This window comes from Typopeltis vanoorti, chromosome 23, assembly GCF_054136105.1.
Source record: "Typopeltis vanoorti isolate ZY-2024b chromosome 23, IOZ_Tvanoo_1.0, whole genome shotgun sequence".
In the NCBI taxonomy this organism is placed as follows: domain Eukaryota; kingdom Metazoa; phylum Arthropoda; class Arachnida; order Uropygi; family Thelyphonidae; genus Typopeltis; species Typopeltis vanoorti.
Genome location: NC_143571.1, coordinates 34,928,732 through 34,937,019, shown reverse-complemented (window position 1 = coordinate 34,937,019; position 8,288 = coordinate 34,928,732). Strand labels below are relative to the sequence as shown.

The window sequence follows — 8,288 nt, the reverse complement described above, 5'->3', positions numbered from 1 at the left end:
CTTTAACCCTGCGGAGCTCGCAGCTATTCTGACAGATACATGCGAAATGTTTAATATAAATATTCTTACAGAATTCGGTGTATAGCTTGGAGGTCATGAGTAGCTGTGCATTCTTATGTTACGAGTGATATTCCACACTGTTTTTTTTTTCTGTTTGGTAATTTTTGTGATATTTGACAGTCAATTGTATCTGAGAGATACCGCGACCTCCGATGTCAGTATAGTATGGTTTAGTTGATTTTTTTAAATTTTTTGTTCAATAATTTCTAGATTGTAACTGAAAATAAATAAACCATCATGTATTATTGAAGTAGAGAGCCAAAGGCTTATTTATCATACATGTGCTCTAGGAGATGTGCTTTACCTATATGGAAAATACTAAGGAAAGTGATCTGGATCTTACTCCACCTTTACTACGAGTTGCCTATGCTTGCCTATGCTAGGTTGCTTATGCTTGCATCCGCCGAAACGTTTAGTTTCTATATATTCGGCACGAAACTCTTGTAGTTTCTATATTCGCTCTGAAATAATGTTGGATTCAATATCCACTTAATTTGTACCATCGTGTATTATATTTGCATTGTTTTTCTTTATGTTTTATTGCTTGTTTGCCGAGGTTCTGGAGAGTCATTTTGCTTGTTACCGTAAAATTTATGCCAATAAGAAAAAAACTAACTGTTCAAATGACTCTTGATAACTTCTTTTGATTTAAAAAAAATGTAATAAATAATGTAGGTACAAGTATTTATTAAACATTTACTTTGCATTCATTTTTTTCTTTCCTAAAAGAGTACCATTTTAACGAATTATTAATACAGTAATCGATCATGGAGAAATTGTAATTTTTATCATTGATTATTAGATTTCATTAACGTGATTTTCATATACGCGGGAACATCGTGGATTAATTAACCGCGTTAATCGAAGGGTACTTTTCTGATTTCAGATAAAATGTATTCCTATTATAAAATATATAAAAAGGTGTATTTGTTTTTTAATTATTCTAAAAGATGTTTAGTATTTTTTAAATTTTATATAACTATTATAAATTATATATATATATCCATTATTATTTCATATATAATAAAAATATTTTGAAACTGTATTAACTGTACAGTAATATACATCAATTTACTTCAGATGCAACTATCAGATATAGATTCTATCAGTTGCTTAGTTCTAGATTTTAGGTTAAAAATTGCATTAAAAAGTGTACACTTTAGATAATAAATGTGGAGAATATTCTTAAACACTGAGAAATTCAGAGATTTTTGATGTTTCTAAATAGAGAAAACTTTCCTAACGATGTAGAAGTGAGCAAACTCATTTCCTACTTTTTTTAAAAAAAAAACAACGTAGTACAGTTTTACGTCAGATGAATGGAAAATTCAGTACCAATTCGTATACATCGAACTCTGTCAAAACCATTGATTTATTTAAAGAGTTCAGCACATATCGGCGATCAAAGAAAATCAGTTTCTAAGAAAGGCCAAGTGTGTGGTAAAGACAGAAATAGCATGTAAGCAATTTTCTGTAACACTTTACAAGCTAAAGCTCTTTTCTCTTAAAAGGGTGATTGTCTTATTTTTCCGGAGTTGGGAAAAAAAATAGTTTCACTTTGTTTCTTTGGGGAATTGAAGAATACAAAAGAGTATTAGAGTTTCTTAATCTGGACTTGTTCACTGTACGTTGACACTGATAAATGCGTGTTACCTTTTTTTTTTTTTTTTTTTAGTTGCTCGTAGGGTAACTAATGCTTGTTTAGAAATAGGGATTTTTGTTGTATTTGAATGCGGTGCTACTGTTCTTATGCGTAATCCAAAGTGTCTATCTGTCCATTAATTAATGACTAATTATTTCACGCTTTGATCTTAAATTTAAGGAATAATGAATAACACGAAAAACAATAAAAATGAATTAATTTATTTTAGAGGTATAAACTTCATGAAACTGTATTACAAAACAATCAAACATAAACTACCAAATGACGATATATAATAACAATATAAAAAAAAAAAATTCAACGTCATAGTTGAACTTTTTTTTTTTCGGTTGCCACGGTAACCGAACGACTAGCATTGTTGAGAAAGTAACCTGTGAAAGCTATCAGCTGTAGATAATGTTACTTTTTTTAATGTGAAATTATTAACAATTAGATTGTAGCTTAATCTATACTAATATAATTATAATTTTAATTTATACCTTTAAAGTAATTAATTAATATAATTTTAATAGAATTTTGGTAGTTCAGTGTTTGTCCTTTTAACTATTCCCAAAAATACCATAATAAATATAAATAAATTTCGCTTAGTTACAGTTCCCATACTCTTCTCTACTATTTCAAGGAAAAAGCTAGCCTTTTCTTATACCACGTACACGCTTTTGTTAAATCGCAATTGTATTTGTTTTTCTTTTAACCATGATCATTGGACATTGTTTTGAGCATTCCTATTACATCTTCCCTATTATGTTCCCTATTGCTTTGAAGCTTTTTTATTTATTACTTTCTTCTAAATATTTTAGGAGTATTAAAATTCTATCATTTACCATAAACAATTCCGCTTCTTCGGAATTGTTTATGGTAAAATATACACCAAAACAATCTAATCGAATATTTTGTTGCAAATATTGGCTTATTTTTCTAGTTTTTTTTTTTTTTTTTTCGTGTTGAAAATGAATGTTGTTACATCCATTTCGTCGAGTGACTCTTTCATACGCACTTGGAATGTTTTCTTCCTGAAAATGTGTTTGGGTGCTCCGTATTATCTTTTAGAAATAAAATACAACTAGTGTCGTAAGAAAGAAATCTTATATTCTGCCGTATATCTTAAAATTAGTTTGAATACTGTGGATCGTTTTTTTTTTTTTTTTGACAGCACAAAAACAGAATATTGCAGTACACGTTTACATATGGACAGACAATTGTATTTTTTTCTTTTCGATGACGTGTTTGCATATGGTCCGAAGTGCTTGAAATATCCGACTTCAGAGAAATACTCATCTTCTACATCATATTGTATATGTGCATGGATTAGATTATTGCACGCACAAAAGACTAAAAAAAGAAGTAAATTAAAAATAAACAACTCGAGAAATGGCTTAGGGAAATACGTCATAAGGTGTGTTGAAAGCTATTCTAAGTTTAAATCAACAACAGAATGTTTAGAAATGTAGACTTGAAGCGAAGAAACACTTAACAATAAGGGGACATTTCATGTTAGATTCCCTTAAAACCATTGTTAGCATTTCGCTCTGAATGTCTCAATCGTAGATTTTTAAATTGATTTATGTTATTTCCGTAATTTTATTATTTCGTTATTTTTTATGTTTTCCATATGAATTTCTATTATTTCTATATATCGGATTGCTGCAACTGATGCTAGCAATTGAATGTCACCACTTTTCAAATGAATCAATGAAAAACAGCTATAATTTTTCAGATTTTATTTTAATGGTTATTTTAATCAACTATAATTTTAATGCACATTTTGTTAATGAATAATTCATTGTAAGTTGAAAACGTTAATGCTTTGTAAGATCTGTTATTTGGAAATTATCTTAAAAGTCTCTTTGTATATTGAAAAATAGACAGAGTTTGCTATCGCTTCCGGATCAATTTTCAAAAGAACACGAATTAGCCCATCTCATGCGAAGCCACGTGGGTTTTCTTCTCATACACTAGGATTTTTCTATCTGCAAAACAGACAAATTAGCCAGAAGACACACTCAGTTTAGAAACAAAATATACACCATAGTTGTAGTTGCTTGCAGTAACTCAAAACTATCCAGTCCTTACTAAATATAAACACTGAGAAGCTTCTAGAGGGAACACAAGAATCTTCACTCCTATACTCTGTCTAACTCGTCTCAAATCGGAGATAGAGGCAAAGGATACGCCATTACTGGAGACATACTATAACGCTTTACAGTTTTATACTTTTTATTATTTAAAGTGTGAAGTATCTGCCGATGAAGAATTGTCATAGGACTGGATATTCTTAAACAATTTCGTATTATAGAGTTGCTTTTCATGATTTGCATGTTGCTGCGTTATCTGATGACTCATCAAGGAAGAATGTAAAGTCAACCGAGTCACTGGCCCGGATGGAACTGTGTCGAGTTTTTAGAATTATACTTACGCCTAACACTTTGGTTCCTAACTTTGCTGCAAATTTTCAATAACTTCTCTGCTTTATTAGAAGAACACACACACAGAGAGAGAGAGAGAGAAAAAGAGAGAGAGAGAGAGAGAGAGAGATTAATAACGAACCTTTTGTGGTTCATCAGTGATCTTTTAAGTTACATGAAGCTCAGAAGATATAAGGTAGCCTTTCTCTCTCTCTCTCTCTCTCTCTCTCTCTCTCTCTCTCTCTGTAGCAGTGGAGTAGGGTTAAATCGTTTCTCTCACGAACAGCTTCTCAGTATCCTGAAGCATATTCACATATGGAAATCCTTCAGGAACAATAATCAAAAAAGGAGGATGAATTATTGTTATCCTCCAGTCCGACTTGTTTTAGAATCGCTGTAATATAATTGCACCAATTTAATTAAGTAATTAATGTATTTCCTATAATGTTTCGTTATCATGATGAACTTAATCAAAAATCAACGTAATAAATTAATTCTAGGAATTAATTTAGCACACCGTATGTTGTATTTTATAAATATTTTCAATTGTCGGTTTATAAATATAAACATCGACAATTAGAAAAACAAGAGAAAGTAGTTGTGAAGTTGGGTTGTTACGTGAGATAACAGTGCCGTTTGCCTTTTTCTGTTTTTGGTGTAGCGATGTTAACTTGTGCTCAGAGACTAATTAGGTTGTTATTATCCTAACAGACATCTTCATTGGTTATAAGCATGCACCCACTTTACACCTACAGAAATTTAAACCTCGAGAAAGATAAAACAGAAAATAAATTTATCTCGTGTTGTGTAATCTTCTTAAACTAAACTTAACACTGTCTGATGCTACTTAAATTGTCTTAAGTACTGATGTTTGATAAGTGCTAGGATTGTCAAACATAGCTTATTAATTTTTAAGTCGCCCAACATACTTAACATAATTGCCTTTCTTAGACATTGTACTCACAATGCCTGAGAAAGAGAATCAAAATTATTAAATTTTGCCGAACAAAATTCCAACACTATTTTTGAATTCTTAGTTTTCGGAAGAAATTCTTCTACTTTAAAACATTCTTCAGAATCACCATACCACAATAATGTCAGTAACAGAAGTCACTTTACCGACTTCTGTCTCTTAAGAGAAGAAATCTGAAAGGCTGCTTGTATTTACAAAGCTTGTAATAGTATAACATTACTTTTGGAAGGGCAGTATATTAAGAGATGTTAGACAGTATCGATGCTTTATTTTCTAGCTAAATGAATTTTGAAATTGAAATATTGCAGAGTCGAATGAAAACCGATATTCATTTATATTAATCCACAGTAAAACTTCCTTAACTAGTCGCATAACAGTTGATGCATTGACTAATACTCGGTCAAAGTGCATTTCATAGCACTATTGAAGGATATCAAGTGTTGATATACAATATACCATTTAATAATCAGAGATAATCGACTGACATTAATTAAGGGTTCTATATTTTGTGATTTCAACAAACTTCATCATCGGCCTGTAGAGTAAGAGAGGCTGAGAGTCAGCAGATAGTAGGAGAGGAAATAAAGATAGAGTGCATGGTGGCAGAGTAGGTAAAAGAGGCCTCAGTTGACCTGTTTTAGCTGTTTGCCCCCCCACAGGGGCGCTTTTAAAACGGTCGTTGATTTTTCACTTAAAAAAAAAAGGAAAAATCCTAAAAAGGAAACATGTAACAAAACAAAGAGAGAATAAATCTGGAGAAGGAATGGAAAGGTAAACTTAGAGGTGGAGGAAGGATCTGGCCCGAGTGATGCAACTCACAAGGAACTGCACCGCCTCGCTGTAAGCCTTCGCCCCTCGGGTTCTCAGGTCCTCCCCCACCTGTAGGAGCTAAAAACCAGTGAAGCTGAGTACAGAAATCCACAAGGTGGTTACTGTTCCTTTCTTTTGTTGTGGGCTGTTATGATTCTTTTGGCCACCTCACTTCCCTTGGCCATGTCTAGTTTGCAGAGAGCAATGTAGAACGCCGAAGCTGCCTCCTCGTCTATATCCAGGGCTACCTCTACTTGCTCAGGGGTGATTTTGCTGATGTCATCAACGAAGGGGGCACCCCATTTTGCACTGACGATGCCTGGTCCATATTTCCCTGTGAGGAGGAGTTCAGGTTCTCCTACTTTATTTATTGCCTCTTTAAACTTTTCTGCCACCCCGGGCATACCTCTAAGGAGATGTTTTAGAGTCTCCCCTGCTTTTGCATGAGGGACTTCTGGGTGTTCGGTTTCAGATACTTTTGCTGTTTTGAGATTTGTCAGCTCTTCTTCCTGCGGACTTAATGGCCGTTTGGAAGTTTTGGTGTTTGTCTCCATCTCTACTTCAGCTTCTTCTACTGTATCTGAATTGGCGATGTCTATATTGGCAGTGGTAGCTCCGCTTTCGTCCGTGGGAGTCACCATGATGGTTTCTGCATTGTCAGTCTCTTCTGTTGGGATCGTATTGCTGGTCTCTGCAATTCTGGTTGGTTTCCCTCCCTTACGGGACCTTTTCGTTGTCTTAGACATGGCGGCATGATCAGGAGTGGCCTGAAGAGGCGGAAACTCTTCCTGTGTTGTGACCTTTTCATTACTTGGTTTTGTTGCTGATGTGATTGCACCCCCCATCCTCTCTGCGAGGTTCTGGATGGGCAGGTGTCGACTCTGTGGTCAGTGACCCCGGATTTCAAACAAGCTGCCTCACATTTTTCTTGGTTGTGGCCAATTTTTAGGCAGTTCTTGCATTTTATGCGAGGGCAGTCTGCCCCAAGATGATTGAAGGCACCACATCTAAAGTATTGCTTTTTGACGCCTGGGTAATTTACCATTACCCAGGCAGATCCTATGAGGACAAAGTTAGGAACTTCGGTGCTCATTTCAAGAGAGATGGTTACCTCCCCTGACTTCCACTCAGGATTGTCTGCGTCATTGTGAACCTGGATTTCCCGTACAACTCCCCACTTAGAGAATACGCTGTGAATTATATCGTTGTTCTCTACATATTCTAGGGGAAATCGTGGTATCTTAAGGGTTCTCAGGATGCTCCCAACCATGAAGGGAGACACTTTTACTTTGCCACAGTCAAACCCTTGGAGAAGCTTTTCTCTGGTCTCCATATTTTTGGTCACTACCTGGTATCTTCCTCCCCCATAAGGGGTAAATCCAAAAATGTTTTCTGCGCCGACGCAGTCTATGATGGCTTTCGCCATCGCCGGTATTGTGGCGTAAACCTCAATGCCGAGGGTACGCACACGCGGCAGAATGAAGAGCCTAACTATTCCCACCACCAAGTGTTTGATATTTCCCCAGTCCGGGGTTTACGAAGTTCTGTAAATTTCCGGTTAAATATCGTGAAACCCGATGGGACTCGTACCGATATTAACGGTTAAGAACAGAAACTATACACTTTATCTAAGCCAAACGGCCGAGAAGCAACCTGTAATAATTATTTAAGGAGAACCCATTCACGTTGTAAAATAGTCCTTATCCTTATAAGGACTGGCTTAGAGGGGCGAAGCAAGAATGCTTTTCATCCTCCCCGTTATCTGTAGAGGACAGTGTAGGGATAAGGTGTTATTGAGCTGTTAAAGCTCTGATCATGGCAGGAGGGTAACGGCAATAGCCGAGCCTCAGTTAGAACTTCATTGGCTACAGCATTGCCCATTTACCCTCCAAGGGTATTGGATTGAATGAATCAGTCACCGCATCTCCCCGAATTTTCACGTTGTAAAATAGTTTTACTTATGATCTAATATAAATTTTGATATAATATTATTAAGGGTGTTTGAACTTTATAATGTTTTAAGTGCCATTTTAACGGGTATTGAATAAATTTATGATAAATATAAACAAAATTTATATCTTTATAAATTATTTTATTAATCTAATTCCGTTTTCGTTTTAATATTCGCTTTAAAAGCAATTAGTTTACAGGCGCAGTTCTCTGTGATGCTATCTGTGTCATAGGTAACGAACGACATTTTGATGATGGTTCGCTGTGCAACATAGTTCTGCCAAAGCAAGTAAACATTCCCAGTTGTTCAGAAGCTGTTCCAGATAGGGTGACACTTGCTATGGTTCAATGCTGTTTACGGGCACGTGTAATGGACATAATTGCCTGAAACACGCACGCAGTTCTGTTTCTGTGGATTGTTCACACG

At 35.1% G+C, this 8,288-nt stretch overlaps 1 pseudogene; it reads right to left on the bottom strand.

Moving 5' to 3' along the window:
* Window positions 1–7,447: 7,447 nt before the first annotated feature.
* Window positions 7,448–7,564, bottom strand: LOC150093775 (U2 spliceosomal RNA; annotated as a pseudogene).
* Window positions 7,565–8,288: the final 724 nt, after the last annotated feature.